Source organism: Rhamphochromis longiceps, linkage group LG23 (assembly GCF_057381845.1).
Source record: "Rhamphochromis longiceps isolate RC_006_pf linkage group LG23, R_longiceps_female_GT1.1, whole genome shotgun sequence".
Taxonomy (NCBI): Eukaryota; Metazoa; Chordata; class Actinopteri; order Cichliformes; family Cichlidae; genus Rhamphochromis; species Rhamphochromis longiceps.
In genome coordinates this window covers 33,788,094-33,806,348 of record NC_140578.1, presented here as the reverse complement: position 1 = coordinate 33,806,348, position 18,255 = coordinate 33,788,094, and positions in this window count along the sequence as shown.

Below are 18,255 nucleotides of genomic sequence, written 5' to 3'. Positions count from 1 at the left end.
ATTCATCAACTCATCAAAGTACTCCTTCCACCTTCTCATCATACTCTCGCTCATACTCTCTTCTCTTACATTTCCATCTCTGTCTATCCTGCACATCCTTTCCAGCTCAGTGTCTCTGCCTACCTCACCACAACCAGTCGCAGCAGATGGCCCCGCCCCTCCCTGAGCCTGGTTCTGCCAGAGGTTTCTTCCTGTTAAAAGGGAGTTTTTCCTTCCCACTGTCGCCAAAGTGCTTGCTCATAGGGGGTCATATGATTGTTGGGTTTTTTTCTGTATCTATTATTGTACGATCGACTGTACAATATAAAGCGCCTTGAGGCGACTGTTGTTGTGATTTGGCGCTATATAAATAAAACTGAATTAAGGTTTGACATGTTGCTCTTCTGCACACCTTAATTGTGTCTACTGATTTTTTTTAAATTCCTACTGTAACCTTGGTTTTAACCTCCTGAGACCCAGGGGAAAAAAAGTATTTTGATTTTGATTTTTTTCAGATAAATCAAGTGTTGGGATGGTAAAAAACACATTACAAAAACAAAATTATTTTTAACTAATTTTATTTAAATTTTACAACATGTGCACTACAGTGCACAAGGGGAGTTCATTGATCACGAATGTGAAACTAACAAAATTCAAGAGTTATTTAAGAAAATTAAATGCTCCACTGAAATTTTTGTAAGCAGGATATTAAAACTTATTTATATAACAATATCATAAAAATGTAGATCATGGGTCAACTTAGAAGTCACTGACACTTCACTAGCTGTAAGCCATTGGTTCAGGAACAAGTGATTGCACTGGGCTTTCTATTTCACAAAAGTCAATTCATGTATGATATCTGAGGAAGTACTGTGATTTTTTTTATTTGGAGACACAAAGGAACATTTGGCACTTCCGACATCTCACATATGTTTTACTGTTGCACCCAACCATTCTACAAATGAAATGCCTTGGACTGTTAACCATTTCAGGCAAGTGGAGTGAACCATATTTTGTTACACTCTCATCTGGTTGGGGCCTCCTTTTCTTGATTTTTGGAGAGAACTCTTCATCACTGGTATTATTCAGGTCTTTTTCACATGTTTGTCCCTGGTTTCTCAGCCAAGAGGAGCTTGAACTCCAGATACTGTGAGTTCTTTTCACACATTGAGATCAGTGACAACTTTCAGCAAAGACGTGATCTTGTAGAAACAATCAGGTGTCATGGATTCAGCTATAATTGCGACTCTTGTTTTTTTTACTTTACTGGAAAACATTTCTGCATTTTACCCATATTTTATTTTTAACTCAAAATCAAAAATTCCAGATTCTCCTACATGTTGGTTTTGGACCAGATAGGACGACAGATTTCAGGTGGCCCTGTGTCTTTCTCTATTACATCTGCCACTGCATCTTGATAATCTTCGTGTGGCTCCTCCTGGGTTCTCACCCTCTCCTATCTGGCTAACATGACTCTCATCTTCTGAAAAATCTATGTTTGAATCTCCCTCAATGATTCTGTTAAGAATTTTCTCTGCCTTTGTCAAAGAGTTGTCTACTAGGAAAAAGTGAAATAAATATAAGTACAAAGTCCCGACGTGCACTAAAGTACACATTAATAAATTAGTCATTTCCTCTGTGAAACTAAATAAGCTTAATTCTTAAAAACCCCTCAAATTATTTACTAGATGTTTATTTTTGAAAATTAATCAAAATCTGATTTTAAAAAACATTTTAAATGTAAATATCATGCTTACCTTTCTTTCTTCCATAAAATGTGCTTGTGGGCATGCCAGCCATTTTGAAAAGGTGGGAAAAAAACAATTGGCAAGGCCACACCCCCACACATGTGATATCATTTTAAAGGTACTGTTGTCCTCTCTAAGAAACATCAGGACTTAGATGAGTGGCAAGTAGAGTATGAGAGCTACAAGCAAAAACTAAATGTGTACTACAGTGCACAAAAATGAATTACTGGGTCTCTAACTAGTCTGGCCCTTCTCCTCTGACCTCTGGCATTGATGAGGCTTTTTGGACAAGAGAACTTCTGTTTGCTGGACATTTTCTCTTGCTCAGGCCGATGTTTGTAAACCTTAAATATGCTTCTGCAGGAAAATCCCAGTCAATCTAAAGTTTCTGTAATACTAAGACCAACCTATCCAGTACAAACAACCAAGTGTGAAAAGTCCCATAAAGCCCCCTTTTTCTCATTTTGATGCTTGGTTTGAGCTTCAGCCAGTCATCTTGATCATGCCTGCATGCCTAAATACAACTCATTGCATTTAGGCATGTGACTTATTACTTGTTACCAATGGCTTATTTGATATTTGCATTAACCAGCGGCTGAACAAGTACAAATAAACTGGCCAAAGAGCACATGTTATGTGAAAATGTCTGAAGCTATGAGACAGAACTTTGAGATCGAAAAAAGCTGTTTCAGGACTCAAATATAAAAGATATGAAAGTCAAGACTGAGTGTGCAGTTTTTATTTCAAGTGACCAAAATATTTTAATGCAGCTTTAAATGCATTTCTGTTCTGTACCTTAATATTTAATCACAGGACTGCTTTTCTCTCATTAGCTGAGAGCTTATCTGTTTCTCCTATTAAACCCAAGTGGAGGTGTATGTCAAAGCCATTTATGGTTTTCATGTAGCGCTCAGAATGTACACCTTTTCATGCAGTTCATCGACAGATTACACGCGTTGATAACAGGTAACAAACATGACGTATGCCATCACACACTGGTGAGAGCAAAATGGGCATCCATCACAGATGCTAACAACTGTGATTAAAAATACATAATCTGCAAACAGCCCCCCGATGCTGCCGTCAAGCCATTTCGGGCCTAATTGCAATTGGTCTCCGTTATGATCAAAGGCAAGTCACACCTGCTCGTCTTTAGCTTTCGTTTCGCTGATTACACTTTCAAATTTCATCAACGTCAAGTGGATAGATATGAAATTACGGGATAAACCTGTTTGCTTGTGGTCAACGCCATCACAATCCCATCTTTTTCCACTGCGTCCAATTCCCTCTGTCTGGCTCACACCTTGTTTTTCTGCTCTAGTGTTCGAAATCCAATCAAGTGTTTCATAGCGTGTTGGACAGCAAAGAAAGTCCGTAAACAGGTTAAAGAAAGAGCAGCCGTGAAAGACACAGTAGAGCTCACAGTCCTGATACAAACATAATATACAACAGACAGCTGAGCCAAGCTGCCCCTCCTCCTTCTCCCCTTTCTCTTCACCTTACCCACCACCTGTATCTCATGGGGTGTGTGAGTGACAAAGCATCAAGAGGAAGAGTACCAAGTCTTCACTCAGAATTCTTTGCACCCAGCGTTCACCCAATTTACACCTCTCCCTTTCCTGCAAACCCCACCCAGGATCCCCTAGTGACAGCACCATGCTAACCATCACCTCCCTGCTGGCATGACCGTGTGTGAGCATGTGTGTTTGTGTGCACTGACGAGAGTGGAAGAAAGCAGAAGAGCATGTGTGGTATCCTTGGGGGATGCAGTTTTAGCCCTTCAGACTAGGTTCTTTTTTGCAATGGGATTTTCATTTTGTTGCCTTCAAGGCCCTAATGTGAAAAAAGGACTTGACTTCAGGGTTAAAACGAGGAGCAGGTTTCAAGTCAACATTTTTAAAGGTTTTGAAGTTTGGCATGTTTTCCAGTTCTCCACTTCAGTTTTACTGAGTGGCTGTCTTCAAATTCTGATGTTTCCTCACTTTCCAGTCCTAGCCCACTACTTCCTACTTCCACAAGACATCTGATCCTAACCCACCTAAATGCCTGCACTTTGTTTCCTTCGTTAGTTGCAAAATATATAAGCAATTCACTCAAATTCATTCCTGTTTACACAGAGAAAAATTACAACAATTGTCTCAAGGAACAGAGAAAACCCCAACAATTAGACGACCCCCAGTAAGCAAGCACTTGGTGACAGTGCTAAGGAAAAAGTCCCCTTTAACAGGAAATCCCTGACAGTACTCTCACTGCAACATTTTGGATGTGGTAATGGTATCTGGAGTAAGGAAGTCGTCACACACCATGTTTGTAGGATTTTTAAATAAGAGTACAAAAACCTCAGTCTCACCCTTTCTCCAACCTCTCCACTCTCTTATGTCTATTTACTGTTTTCGCACTGAACACTTGGAACGCTTTGAAAATCCCTCATTGTCAATGCAATCAGTCCATCTGTTCCTCAGCTCCTCATTCTCTGAAACTGTGTTCACCAGTTGTTCTGACTAACCCATTTTCCCAACGAACTCCAAGCCTGTACTTCCTGCCACTATTCACTTTGCTCCGCTGGAATTCCGCCTGCCAACCAAAGACTCCCTAAGTAAGGCAACTTCATTCACTCAATTTCTAATAATATTTACATTTCAACCTTGACCTGGAATAAGCTTTCCTCTCCTTTCTCACATCTTACTAACCAGTTCCTCAAGTCCATTCCCCCAGTGTTCAATAAACCTTTTAAACTGCTCTAAGTGTGATGATTCTAGTTATTAAGTCCAACCTCGCTGTTAAGCATGACAACGATTTTTACTTCATACTTCAAATCCCAGTGTTTTACCTTTACCCTGGGGTCTTTACCTTACAGTATAGGATGACTGAATAGAACCAAATTGAACTGAAATATGAATCTCATTTTAACCATTATTTATCTGCCATAATTACAATCTGTCTCTAACCTAAAGAATCCTTCGGCAGATATTTCTCATTCCCGACGTGTAACATACCAACGATTTGTCACATGGCGTACGCTTTGGGATGAGAACGTGTTGTCCATGTTTACTCCATATTTCTTACTAAGCTGCTCTGAAACTCTGAAACTCTCACATATGAGACTATAAATGTGCTGCAAATCCAGACTAACTTTTTATTGAGGAAAATTAGCAGTAAGTGGCTCAATGGGGCAAAACTCTGCTGCTGGGGGGGAAACCAGATGTGATTGACTACTCTATCTGAAGAGACAGTTATAGATGCTAACAAATCCTAGTGCTACTATTTACATTGATAGCGACAGATAAGGAATGAATGCCCAGCACAAACTTGCCAATCAGAGCAAAGTGGGCACAGATTGTGATTGTAATTGTAACTTGAATCCTATTGTACATATAAAAAATATACTTTTTGTTTTTTCTGCAGTTCCCAAATACTCTGGTCACAACCATGCTTTCTGTCACAACCGACTTAAGCAAAGAGACAAGCCATAGTGGGCCACAGCTGCCAGCTATTACACAAAAATTAAAGCTTGATTTTACAGTTACAGGCTTAATTTTCCTGTTTACTCAGGCAGAAACAGCTTTAAAATTTGGCATATAAGTAGAGAGTATGTAACATAGCATACAGAATGTGCTTATCGGAAAAATGCAAACACATTTGTCAGCAGCAGGATGATGGCCTACATAAACTTATTTTACTGTTGGGGAGAGGTGCTTCACAATAAGAAAGGAAAAAAAGAAAAAAAATCAGCACCCTCACTGAGCTAAGCCCCAACTTTAGGTAACAAGTGAAGGGGCAGAAAAAAATCCCAAAAACCTCACTGACATCTTTTGAAATGATGTACCTACTGTACGTAAGGCCTGTTTAAACATCTTGACAGGATTAGAGTGGAGTTAAACTGCTTTGCGAGCGCAGTTAATTGAAGCGGATGAGGTTTTTAATAAAGCGTGCAGTGTTAGCAGCTGACAAATGGCTCGGCTGACACACAGGGGAAATTGCATTTAATGGCATCAGGTATGTGCTTTGCTGGAGCTTATCACATTACACTGGTGGGTGCACACACACACGCACACACACACACACGCACACACACACACACACACACACACACACGCACACACACACGCAGACACCCTACTCATGCATACGTGCATAAACACTCACACCCTATTTTCATCTTTATTTGTGGGTTGGCGTATGCATGCATGTTGGCCCACAATATAACACACGCGAACACGATAATTTACGCTCACCTGAGTCCGTCAAGGTGTTTTCCCTCATGGATTTAGATTATGCCACGGAAGGATGGAAAAGGTAGGTGCAGTATGTAGATAGGTCAGCTGGGTAGACAGATGGATACACTTACATACCCTATTATTTTAATGTCACAAGAAGAACTTTCTGCATCATTATTTATTTTATTTCTGAGTTTCAACCTTCCCTATACAATCACGGGCAGTCTACTTAAGGTTCATTTGTCTTTATGCAAAAGCTGAAAACACTAAGCAGCCAAAAGGTTCATATTTACATCATTTCTGTTAGATTTTAATGGTAATATTGATTTTACAATTAGGTTGTAAAATTGTAAAAAGTTATGCGCCTCTTCCACAGTGTGTCCTATCTTGTCTTCCTTCCATCACCCCCAACCAGTTGTGGCAGATGGCTGCCCCTCCCTGACCCTGGATTAGCGATTTCTGAGGTTTCTTCCTGTTTAAAGGGAGTTTTTCCTTCCCACTGTCACCAAGTGCTTGCTCGGAGGGGGTTGTTTGATTGCTGGAATTTTCTCTCTATTATTGTAGTCTTCACCTTACAGTATATAGCATCTTGATGTGACTGTTGCTATATAAATAAAATTGAAAAGTTACAAACCACAAGTGGGTACAAGGGCACAGTGAAAGATCCTCAGAAGTTACTATCCCAGTGACAAGCTGCTAAGTGTACAATAAGGCACTTTGTGTCTTTTTAAGTGTAGGTCTAGGCATTAAATTGGGTCTAGACACCAAGACAGCTTCAGGATCAAGGGAAAAGTCATAATTTGAGTTATAATAGACCCCCTCACCACGTCAACGAGCCAAACTTGAGTGAGACTGGTTGAAGTAAATGGTACATTTATTACAAAATTGTTGGCGGATGAAAGCAGCACATTAATATCAGGTCCACAGCTTTTCCAGCAGTGCATTGCTTTTCAAGCTGATCGGTGCTATTCATAATAACTGTCACTTACACCATTTTGACTTATGGATCTGCAGTATGCTGTCAGGAAGTAAGCAAAGAAGTGCTTTTAATAATTTTAAAGTTGATTATAATAGAACTACAGAACTAATAGAATTACAGTGTTAACTGACGAGCCACTGAACATAACGTAAACAAGAAAGGTTGCTTGCCATTTCTATTAAGAGGTTGTCTGCATGTTTCTTCCCAGCAATGTTGCGTTTGGATTCTCTGAATGTCATAAAAGGCAAGAAACTGTCAGAAAGGACAACAAGGCGACCTGAATCATTTCAAGTGATATGTTGGGAGACCACTGCATAGATGCCCTTCAGGAGTTGTCAGTTTGATATCTCACCCAGTAGTGTGTACACACACCCACGCATAGCACACACACACACACACACACACACACACACACACACACACACACACACACACACACACACACACACACACACACACACACACACAACCACAGATAATCCAAAATGTGGGCCTTTAAGAAATTCCTCATATAAGAGGACAATTAGAGTGTCTCATTTCCCACTAATATCAATCACACAGCTCATGAATAAAGACAATTAGGCCCTCACGATTCCATACAATTGCATCTGCCCTTTGAGCTCCCCTCCGAATTGGGAGCGATGCCTCTTGGGTATATGGCTCTCTCATCACCGTAGCTCAGCATGAGCCACCACAGTCAATAATAGGAGACAAAACAGAGGAGGCAAGGGCCCAGTTTCAGACTAGATCAGATCCTCTGGACGCATGTCACTCTTCATTAGGGAGGCGGGGTAGCAGGGGACGCCCTTAAGGTGAGGATGGCCACAGAGTGGAGAGGGCTAGGGAGGGGAGGGGCAGAGAGGCAGCTGTGGAACAATGACAGAATCTGTGTCCAAGGCCCCCTCGGGCCAAACACCAGCTCTCCTCCACCCTGAACTGATCCTTCGCCTCTAGACCAAGAGAGAGAGGGAGGGAGGAAAAAGAGACAGAAATAGACCAGTCACACTCAGTGGACTTTCTATCCAGACTTGCTGTAGTGAAGACTGGCTGACATTGATGGAACACATCACATCAATGTGTCTAATGTCATATTCATAGAAATGTGATTGGTTTACCTCAGGCATGGGTGGTTCCCCTTACAGCACAGCAGCTTGGATAATGTCAGGTATTAATCTTTCATAGCCCCCATTAAATTAAGCACTTTGATTCACTTATTATTAATTTATACTGATTGCTGCAATGTTGGTGTACATGCAGGCAAAAGCGGTTACTAAAGGATACCCCTCCCTGGGATTGCCATTTGGGAAGACAGTGATCTTTACCCAAGTTGGAATAAACATTTCACAGTGTAATTATGTGATCTGTTCCAAAGCTAGTGGGATGAATTTGAAGTTTAAGAAAAACATCCGATAACAAGTTTTTTTCTGAATGCAGAGCACATCTTAAGTGGGAAGCTGGAACCTAACGTTCCCCATCTTTGTGCGTTCATTGCTTTGGCACGATTGCCTCCAGGTTTACTTTGTTGTGTTTGTGCAAACACCCACTCATCAGCAGACATGTGCTTCACAGAATGGATTAAATACTGAATATTGTCTCTGAAAAGGGAAGCTAGAGCAAAAGGACCTCAAAAATTGTATCCTTCTTAACAACCAGCAGAGAGGGGTCACTCAAGCTGCAAAATGTTTAGAAATCTATACAACAAAAACCCAACTTCTGACTTGATCAGTAAACAGTTTCCTGATTTGTTTGTGATCTTAACTGATAATTTTATGTCTTACTGAACACAGCACAATATCTATTTTAATGCCCTTGTTCAGAGTATAACTGATGAAAAACCAGGGATGTGGCTACCTTGTGGTTAAACACATAAGTACATATCCTCAATTTCTAATGGTGTTCGATGGACGTCAAATTATACAGCGCACCACACTTTTTGTGGCTATTCAGGCAGTCGTGCAAAAGGATTTGATTGTGGTTTTGACTTCTTCTTTTACTATATCAGCACTTATGTGGTGGTGAGTTTGAGTGGGGACACCTATCATTTAGGAGAAAACTGCAGCTTCCTGCACCTTAACGGCAGGTATAAATAAAAAGGACTGTGCGATGATGTTCCACAAGCGACAAATCCAGAGGGTGTGCTGATGCCCACAGTCTGATCCACCACTTTTGAAGTCAAAAATCCAAATCAGTTGGTGATGTCACTGTGGCTGCATCTATCTTTTATATACAGTCTTTGCTTCGTCTTCCTGACCAAAAAAGACCTGATGTGCTGTAGCAGAAATGTGCTGGGTTTACTGCAACATTAGAAAAACAACGTCCAATCTGTCTTAAAACTCCACGACTAACAAACACTGTGTTACACTGTGAACATGAGATCTGGCTTCTGTTTGCAATTTCTTAGATTTTTTTTTAAGCAAAAAATAAAAAAAACCTAGTTTCCATCAAACGTGGGGATATTTCATATTCCCTATTATGTGACGCACCAAATGGTGCAGCATCCGAGCACCTGATGTTTGAGCAACACACACATTTTTTTGGCATCGGCGATACATCAAACTAATAACCTCATCTAAAAGAGGACAATGGGCGCTGTGACGCAGGCCGCGGTGCTCTCCTGCCACACGTAGGTGGCACACACTCGCCTTATTAGCCAGGTCAAACATAATCAGTGATAGACACGGCAGGGCTGTTTAATTATGGCTGGCAGCTGGCAGCGGGGGCCTTCCTTCAGGGGCCGGGTTATGCCCATGCATGAACCCCCTCCCCACCACCACCACCACCACACACACACACACACACACACACACACACACACACACACACCACACCAAATACTCCACCACCACCCACACTGCCTCAAATGAAGAATAAATCTAACCCTGCTTTTGTTTGGAGTGAAGCATGTGGCAGCCCCTTCATTTAAAGCAAGAATAAAAATGTGGACAGAATACGGGATTAATAGAGGAGAATGGGGCATTAAATTAGTGTAATTGTGTAATTGTGAGGTAGCAGCACTATATACGTGTGTGTGTGTGTTTGTGCGTGCAAACGTAATAAAAATATCCCTCCAACGAGAGCAAATCCATTTCTCAGAACAAACCAACAAAGCACCTGAGCTATTAGAGGGCTCAGATTTTTCCGTTTCATAACACAGAATGCCTGACAGCTTGTTTGCTGCACTTTGGATGACACAACAGATGTATTCACATGGCGGCTTCCTCCCAGCTAGGCATGTTGAAAAGGCACCTAAGCTGCTGTCGCAAACAGCTTGTAAATCTGCACTTAAATGAGAGCAAGTGAGAGCCCGACTCCTGCCTGTCTGTCTGCCTGCTTACCTGCTGCGCCGCTGAAGAGATATAGCCTCGTGAAGTTTGCAACAAAGCAGTCTGGAGGCAGATATACTGTGTGATTACATTGTTGCTTCACCTTAATGTTTTACACACACAAAAATACACACACACACACACACACACAGTCTGCTCTTGTGCATGCAGCAAAAAAAATGAAACCCCAAAAAACAGCTGTGTGTGTGAGAGACCCAAACAGAGAAGCTGTTTGAGGCTGCAAGCAGTTGTGCACTCTGATCTCCGAAGGCTGTCTGTCCACACACACACACACACACACACACACACACACACACACACACACACACACACACACACACACACACACACACACACACACACACACTGTCTCTCATATATGCAGGACTCCCTGATTCAGCCCCCTCTGGTATATTGATCCACTTCATTCTGCCTCAATGAGATGCAGACAGCATCCCAGGCCCAGACCACTCATAATCATCATATAACACGGGGCTGCATTGAAATCTGCCATAGGAAGGCATAAATCGGATAATGCTACAGCTGGGATAATGAACAATATCAGATGACATATTGATGTTGTCATGCACAGCCCGCAATGAAACATAAACGCGTATTGTGCAATATTAGGTTTGAACTAGTACACTCAGGCTGGAGCAGCCAAACAGCTGCAAACACACGTTATTTGTCCTTAACACTGCTCCACACGACACGTACGGGAAGTTATGAAAGCCAAAGGAGCTGCGACCGCTTTAAAGCAGGCCCTTGGACATGTCTCCATTCAGACTCAAGGTTGTTTTAATGCGAGGTTGTGCTTATATATACGTGAATTCAAGTCCACTGTCCTCCTTTATTTTTTTCCCCTTTCAGCCTCTCCCCTATCACGCTGCACCGTAGCCATGGCAACTATTGTGATCGATCCGGTGCCATCTAATACCAAATCTTTCTCCGAACCAAAACTTAAACAATCATGCAGGTCGTCAGCGACGGATCGGGGAGCAGAGGGGATGATGGGAGAGCGAGGTTTGCTTTCCTTGCTTGCTGGTGTGTCAGCTCTGAATTCAGTTCAATAATAAGTACTGTGCAATCCCATTTAAATCACACAAATTAACGGATCGTCTATTTACACTGTGAGTCACAACCTAAAACAGATGTGCATACATTGGCTTGTGAAGTCTCATCTGCAGATTAGCGCTGAGTAGCACACAAATAAAGTGCGAGAAGTTCAATCACCAGAGATTGAGCACAGACTTCTGGGAAGGCCTGAACTCAAAGAAAAGGAAAATATAAATAAATCTGCTCAAATTAATTTTTTTACATGTAATTTTGCATGTCGTTTTGTTACATAATTACAATGCAAAATGTTACATTTAATAGAATCTGTGGACATCAGTTTGACAAACACAAGTGAGAGGTCCACGTCAGCGTCAGTGTCCACTCGTCATTCAGTTCAACTTAAATTAATTTAAAAAGGGTAAATGGTTTTAAAAATCGCCTTGTTTACAGGAGCAAAACATTTTTTTTTTACCAGTAGTAAACAACTTTATTTCCACTTAAAATTTCTGCACATTACCACAGAATTTATCACACTGACACGCTTCCGGAGCCACATGTGGAACTGTAGTTTGTAGTTTTGCACTGGGTTTATTTTTCTGCTGCTTTGCACAGCACACAACAGAGTTTTGTCCTTCATCCGTGTGGTGTCACTTCTTTTTCCAAAGGCTACAGAGACACTTCAAATATTCTCTGGCATTTCCTTTAGTTTTTAGAGCTGTTGGGGCTTCCATACAGCACCACAGCAACAAAGAACATAGCATCTAATGCAGACTTTAGCACTTGCCCAGCAGCTGGAAGGGGAGAGAGTGGGGTGGTAGGGGTGGTGGGTGCAGGGGTTTATGTGAGGAGAGATGTGTCACGTTTACTTTGTGTCAACAGCCATAGATCGCTGGTCAGGGTTCAGGGGTTACACTGTGATATTTCGCCATGTCTCCATTCCCCTAAACAGCAGTGGAGCTTGTGTTTATGTCCAGAAGCAACGCTGCCTCTCGCACCAGATCTCTCTGTCTGTCTGCGTCTTTTCATGTCTGGGGAATGAGAGCGAGACAGAAAAAAACCCTTCCAAAACAAAAGTAGAATCAAACAAACACAGAGAGGATGAAGGGAGGGAAAGAGAGAGACTGAATGAAGAGAAAGCTTATTACCAGAAAACAGATGGCCCCCCAATTCATAGTGGCCCCACGGGGGACCTGGAGGGACAACTCTTTGCACCTCCAGGTTACCAGCACTGCAGAGAGGGGTGGAGCACTTAAACACGACTCTGTGTGTGTGCACTTTTGTGTGTTAACTTGTAAACAAAAAGCAAATTTGTGACATCCTTGGCAAGGTGCCACTCTCAGCTCGATTTCCCAGGAGCTTGTGTTTAAAGACTATTTCATTTAGAGCTTTTGTTACATCTGAAAATGGATGAAGAAAGACAAACAACTCTGCGATGCCACAATGCTGCCAGCTACGAAGAGCTGTTGAGAGTTGAAACTCTGTTTCCTCGGCGGACGCTGCGAAAACCAGACTTGCATGTTGAATGGTGGAGTAAGTATTTTTAGAAAAATAAAACACAAACACACTTTTGGCATCACCTTTTGTTTCATCAAACCCATCGCTCGACATCGTCGCCGGGCGAGCTAATGTCACAACATCCGTAAAATGAGATCTCACACGCACCCAAACATTCACACCCTTTCAGTGTGCCTATGCAACTGTACGAGTGGACACACACACACGCGTGCACACACACAGATGACAGGCAGTGAGTGGAAATGAAGGATTTGGAGTTCCATCCCGTTACATTATGCAGCAGATGGCGTGCAGGCCAAGCCCGGCCAGGCCTCTCCCAGGAGAGAAAGAGTGAGAGAGAAAGAGGGGAAGAGAGACGATGGGGGAGGTGTAGAAAAGAAGGGTGAGGGACAAAGCTGTTGTCTTTTTTTTCTTTCTTTTTTTTTTTTTAACTTGCGTGAACGCACGTGTTTGTTTTCCTTTTTTTTTTTTCCTGACTCCCTCTCGGCTTCCCCGTGGGACAGAATCCTTCTCCTCTCTTCTCCTCTTCCTCTGCTCTTCCTCACATCACCTCTCCGCTCCATCCTCCCCCCTTCTGCCCAGCTGAGGCTACACCTGAGCCCAGCCACGGAGGCTCCAACCCCAGCTGACCCGCCGCAAGGAAGCAGAGGACAGAGGAGGGAAAAGGTGAGAGCAGAGGGAACGATGAAGTATGGAGTATTTTGGAGATATTTTAACGAAAAAAATAGACCAACGCACCTTTTTTTGTTGTTGTTTCACATGGAAAAATTATAATCATGTGTGTCTCGGTGTAGGAGCTGTATACTCTGACTAATTTGAAAAAAATTCACACATACATAAACTGCCGCTGATTTGATCAAATGCCACAGTCAATGCACACACACACACACACACACACTCTGATAGACACACATGCAAAGTGTACTGTGACGTCCCCCAGATCTTTGCCCCTGGCACTTTTTGTTTTGTGTTTTCCGAATTAATTGAGCCAACGCTCAAGTGCAGGGCCAGATGTCACTGCGACCTGTGGGGATTATTAGAAATCTGTTACCCTCATTGTTTATGTGGACCCCTTCAGACCACAACGCCTTGCGTTCTTCCCTCTGAAGTTTAAGGGAGAAACAAGCCCCAAACCAGATTGCTAATGTACGAAATAACAGTCTCCAGGTTCCAGGAATGGGACCAAGCCTGCATATTGACATGTGGGACATTATGGGACTTTTCTGTCCCAACTCCAATGGCCAAGGCCTGTGCCCAATGGCCACCGGGGGCCCCCTGATGCCCTCCCAGTTTGGCCCAAACAACGCCATACTCCTTGGCAGAGCTCTGGGCCTAATGAACTCATCAGCCAGCTGGAGGCCCTAGATGGAGCGACAGGGTGCGCTCAGGGGAGGATGAGGGGCCAGGGGGAGAGAGAGAGATAGAGAGAGAAAGAAAGGGTCATCGGGCTGGGGTGCAAGGTATGAGGAAAGTGGAGGTGTGGGGTGGCTGAAGATAGCTAACGAACACCATAAATGAGACAGGTGCAGCTTCAGAGGAGGGCTGAGGGCCAAGACAGGAGGGTCAGCGGGCAGGAAGAACAGGTATGGGAGGCTGTGGAGAATGAGCAGAACAAGGTGGGATGGCAAGAGAGAAAGAGGAAGGAGAGGAAAGGATGGATGGCTCTAACATGGGGTTCAGATGGGCAGGTGATAACACAAAAGTTCTGAAGTTTCCAGTCAAGATTAAGAGAAGAATTAAATGCACTAAAGAAGAAGAAGAAAAGAGAAGCCATTCAAAGTAACAGAGCTTTAATGTTCTAATTGAAGCTGCAGATCCACTCAATATATAATTCCTATCGTAAATAACAATTTTCTGAGCAACCTTCAAGAAAATGATATACAGGAAGCAATCATTTTGAGTAAAAGTCGAATGAAATATTTGAAAACAAAGGTTTATTCATTCAAATGATTAATCTTAAAGGTAAACATATTTGCTAAAATCCAATAAAGTCCATTTAATTTGACAAGAACATTAAATTTAATATTTTACATTTTTTCTTGAGTCTATTGCCATTCTAAATTATGTACCAGCCTAGTTTTGCTCTGAAATGAAAGTTGCAGAAAGGAATGAAATATGTTTTAAAAAAAAAAAAGTCAGTGCACCTCATGGATTCATGGATAGTGCATAAAAATAATTATGCTAAAAAAAGGATCATAGTCAGGATTTAAAATCTGAACTAAAAAGCTGAAAATTATCCATATATACTCTTGTTTTTCTCATATCTGTTTGGGCAACACAAAGCTAATGATTTAAGTTAAGTTAGACAAATTTCTTAAAAAGTAGGTTGAGACAACAGCTGCTTAAGAACTTGCTGATTATTGCTGTGAGCTCAGATAGAAAATCAGTCTGATTGAATAAACAAAGTCACCGGAAAAACACAAAACTTCAGGCACTGCAGAGCAAACTGAAACAGGGCTTTACGAAGCTACAAAATGTACAGTTGTGACGATCAAAAACAAAAGGGCAGAGGCTGACCAAATGCATTTTCCCACACACAGAAGAAAGTGTACGCTGATGCTGAGAAGAGTGATACAAAGACTGACACCTCTTTTAGGTGCGGATGGTTGACGGAAAAACATGAACCCTTGACCCATACACTGCAGGTCATGTGTTCCCTTAGAGGGAAGGGTCAATGCAAATCAATACCAAGTTGTTCTGAGTGATCACCTTTTTCCTGTGATGACACATTTCTGTCCTCATGGGTATGAAAATGATTTATATTCACAGCCGGACCTTCACAGTCAAACCCAACTCAACACCTGTGGCTTAGTGAGTCAGACATCACTTTCCAACCACCATGTTCAAAATCCTAAATATGGGAATATAGTTTTCCAAGAATGGTTTTCTATCCATGTATTAGAGTTCCAGAGACTTTCAGAGTCAATCCCAAGGAACTGTTCTGGCAGTACATGGTGGAGTAATGACTCATGAGGGCATTTTATGATGCCTTTTTCTATAATTTGCATGTAATATCATGCTAGCAAGAGGCTAGGTTAAAGTACTCTAACACCAATGAACTTCTAAATCCTTCTAAATATGCTTGTTTAACCCATTTTTAAAACACACAAACGTGAAAAATTGTGGACTATTACATTAGTTCAGCTGCCTGGCAAGTTATGAATGTCAACCTAGCTCCGCCTACCAGCTTTGCCATTTGTATATCCAGTCTCTGACTGTAGCGTGGTTGTTATCACACAGCACTGTTGAGGTCATTACTCAACAAAAGTAATGTATTACACATTACTCTTTACTTTTCTTAAAAGTAATGCAACATGTTTCTGAACTTCTCGCCAGAAGTTACATTACATTCCTTTTGCATTCCTTTTGTGTTACTTCATAAATTGTCACATTTAACAATATAAACCTTATCTACAGTTCTGCAGATGGACACAAATCCCTATCCTACTGTGAACACACAACCTCTCTTTGTTAAAGTTGAAAACTAGAACACAGAGACTGCCAAGAGTGATTCTACAATAGAAACATTTACAAGAAAAAAGTTCCAATGTTACAAATATGACTGCTCATCAGGATCTCGGCTGCTTGGACTCAGCTTTAATACCATTCTGGACTCTTGGCTTGCTTTGTGTTAGCATGCTATCTGTGCAGATGTAAAGATTATAAAGAGCTGAAGTTGTATTAACAGTATAATACGGCTGTTTCTGTACAGAGGCTGTATTTGAGTATTGTGCTGTTGTCCTTTCATGCAATAAAAATAAAAGCAATGGTAAATGGACTGGTTCTTATATAGTGCTTTTCTACTCTATTTTGAGCACTCAAAGCGCTTTACACAACTTGTGCATTAAACCATTCACACAATCACTTCATCCACACACATTCATACTCCGATGGATGCATCAGAGAGCAACATGGTAGGTGACCTGCTCTACCACCTGAGCTACAACCACCCCGTAATGTCATTCTCCTTTATAATCTCCACTCTTTAAAATCTGTAGACCACTCCACCGTTTTCCTCCTTCCATACAAATATGGGAACCAGCCAAGTGTAGCATAAATGTGTTGGAAGAAAAAGGTATGTTTGTTTGCTTTTATTTTTGTCTTTCCTCTTCACGCCACAACCCTGAACTGGGTAAGCGCAGGAAAATGGATCCTCTTAGCATGCAGATAACTGAGGAACCTTTTTAATGCAAGTAAATGGTAAATGGACTGGTTCTTATATAGTGCTTTTCTACTCGAGAACTTCCAGTAGCTTCATCCACCATTCATACAACCATTTCTTTTCTATGCTTAAGTGCTTTCTGTCTAACATTCACACTCTCTTGGATTCAGAGCAACTTGGATTTAGTATCTTGCTCAAGGATATTTGGCATGCAGACTGGAGCAGCCAGGGATCAAACCACCAACCCAGTAGATGACCTGCTCTACCTCCTGAGCTACAGCCACCCAGTAATAATGTGATAAATACGTTTTTTGTCCTGTCTTCCTCTCCTCACCCCCAACTCGTCCTGGCAGATCGTTGCCCCTCCCTGAGCCTGGTTCTACCTGTTAAAAGGAAGTTGCTGCTGATTGTTGGGGTTTCTTTATTTTTACCATACAATATAAAGTGCCTTGAGGTGACTGCTGTTTTGTTTTAGCACTATGTAAATAAAATTGAATCAATGTAATTATTGAATTTGGTGTGTCAGAGCCAACACTGGCACACAGGTATAATAATGACTCTGCTTAAATTAGTCAAAAAAGAAAAAAAGTTTTTTAAAAAGCACAGAAAATGAATTGTCATCTTTATTAAAATGAAACTGAATGTTTTATGTGAGCAGAGCACATCTGGGTCATTTGCTGACTAATCTTTGCCTCTGAAGTCATCACACTTAGATCAGCATCATCACCAAGACATTCTCATCCTGTTCACTGCACAATCAACAAACTCATCATCTGTCCTCCTGCACCTCTCACTATTCGTTCCCAAGTGTGTGTCTCTCCACTCCTGATGAGTGAGTGTGCGCGTAACTGCACATTCATAAGAGAGAAAGCGAGCACCTTTGTGTGTCCATATGCGTCTGGGTGGCGTAGAACGTGCTGGGCGCCCTGCTGGGAGCACAGATGGTGCCGAGGCCTGCCACGGCAGCGCTGACGACGGCCACATTCTCACATGGGACCTCCAGCTTTCTGGATCCCACACCTCCTGTTCAGGCCTGAACTGACAAACGCTTCCCCTCCCCATCCACACACACACACACTCACTTTCTTTCGCTCTCTCTCTCACACACACACACACACACAAACACACACGAGGCCAAAGACCAGGCCGCTGCCTATTTCACTAGCCTGGAAGAAAAGAGAGAACACAACACATGGACGAGTTGGCGGTCACACGCTGCCCAGAGTGTTCCCCAGTGCGTGAGCGTGTGTCTCAGTGATGCAAGTGAAGCAAAGGT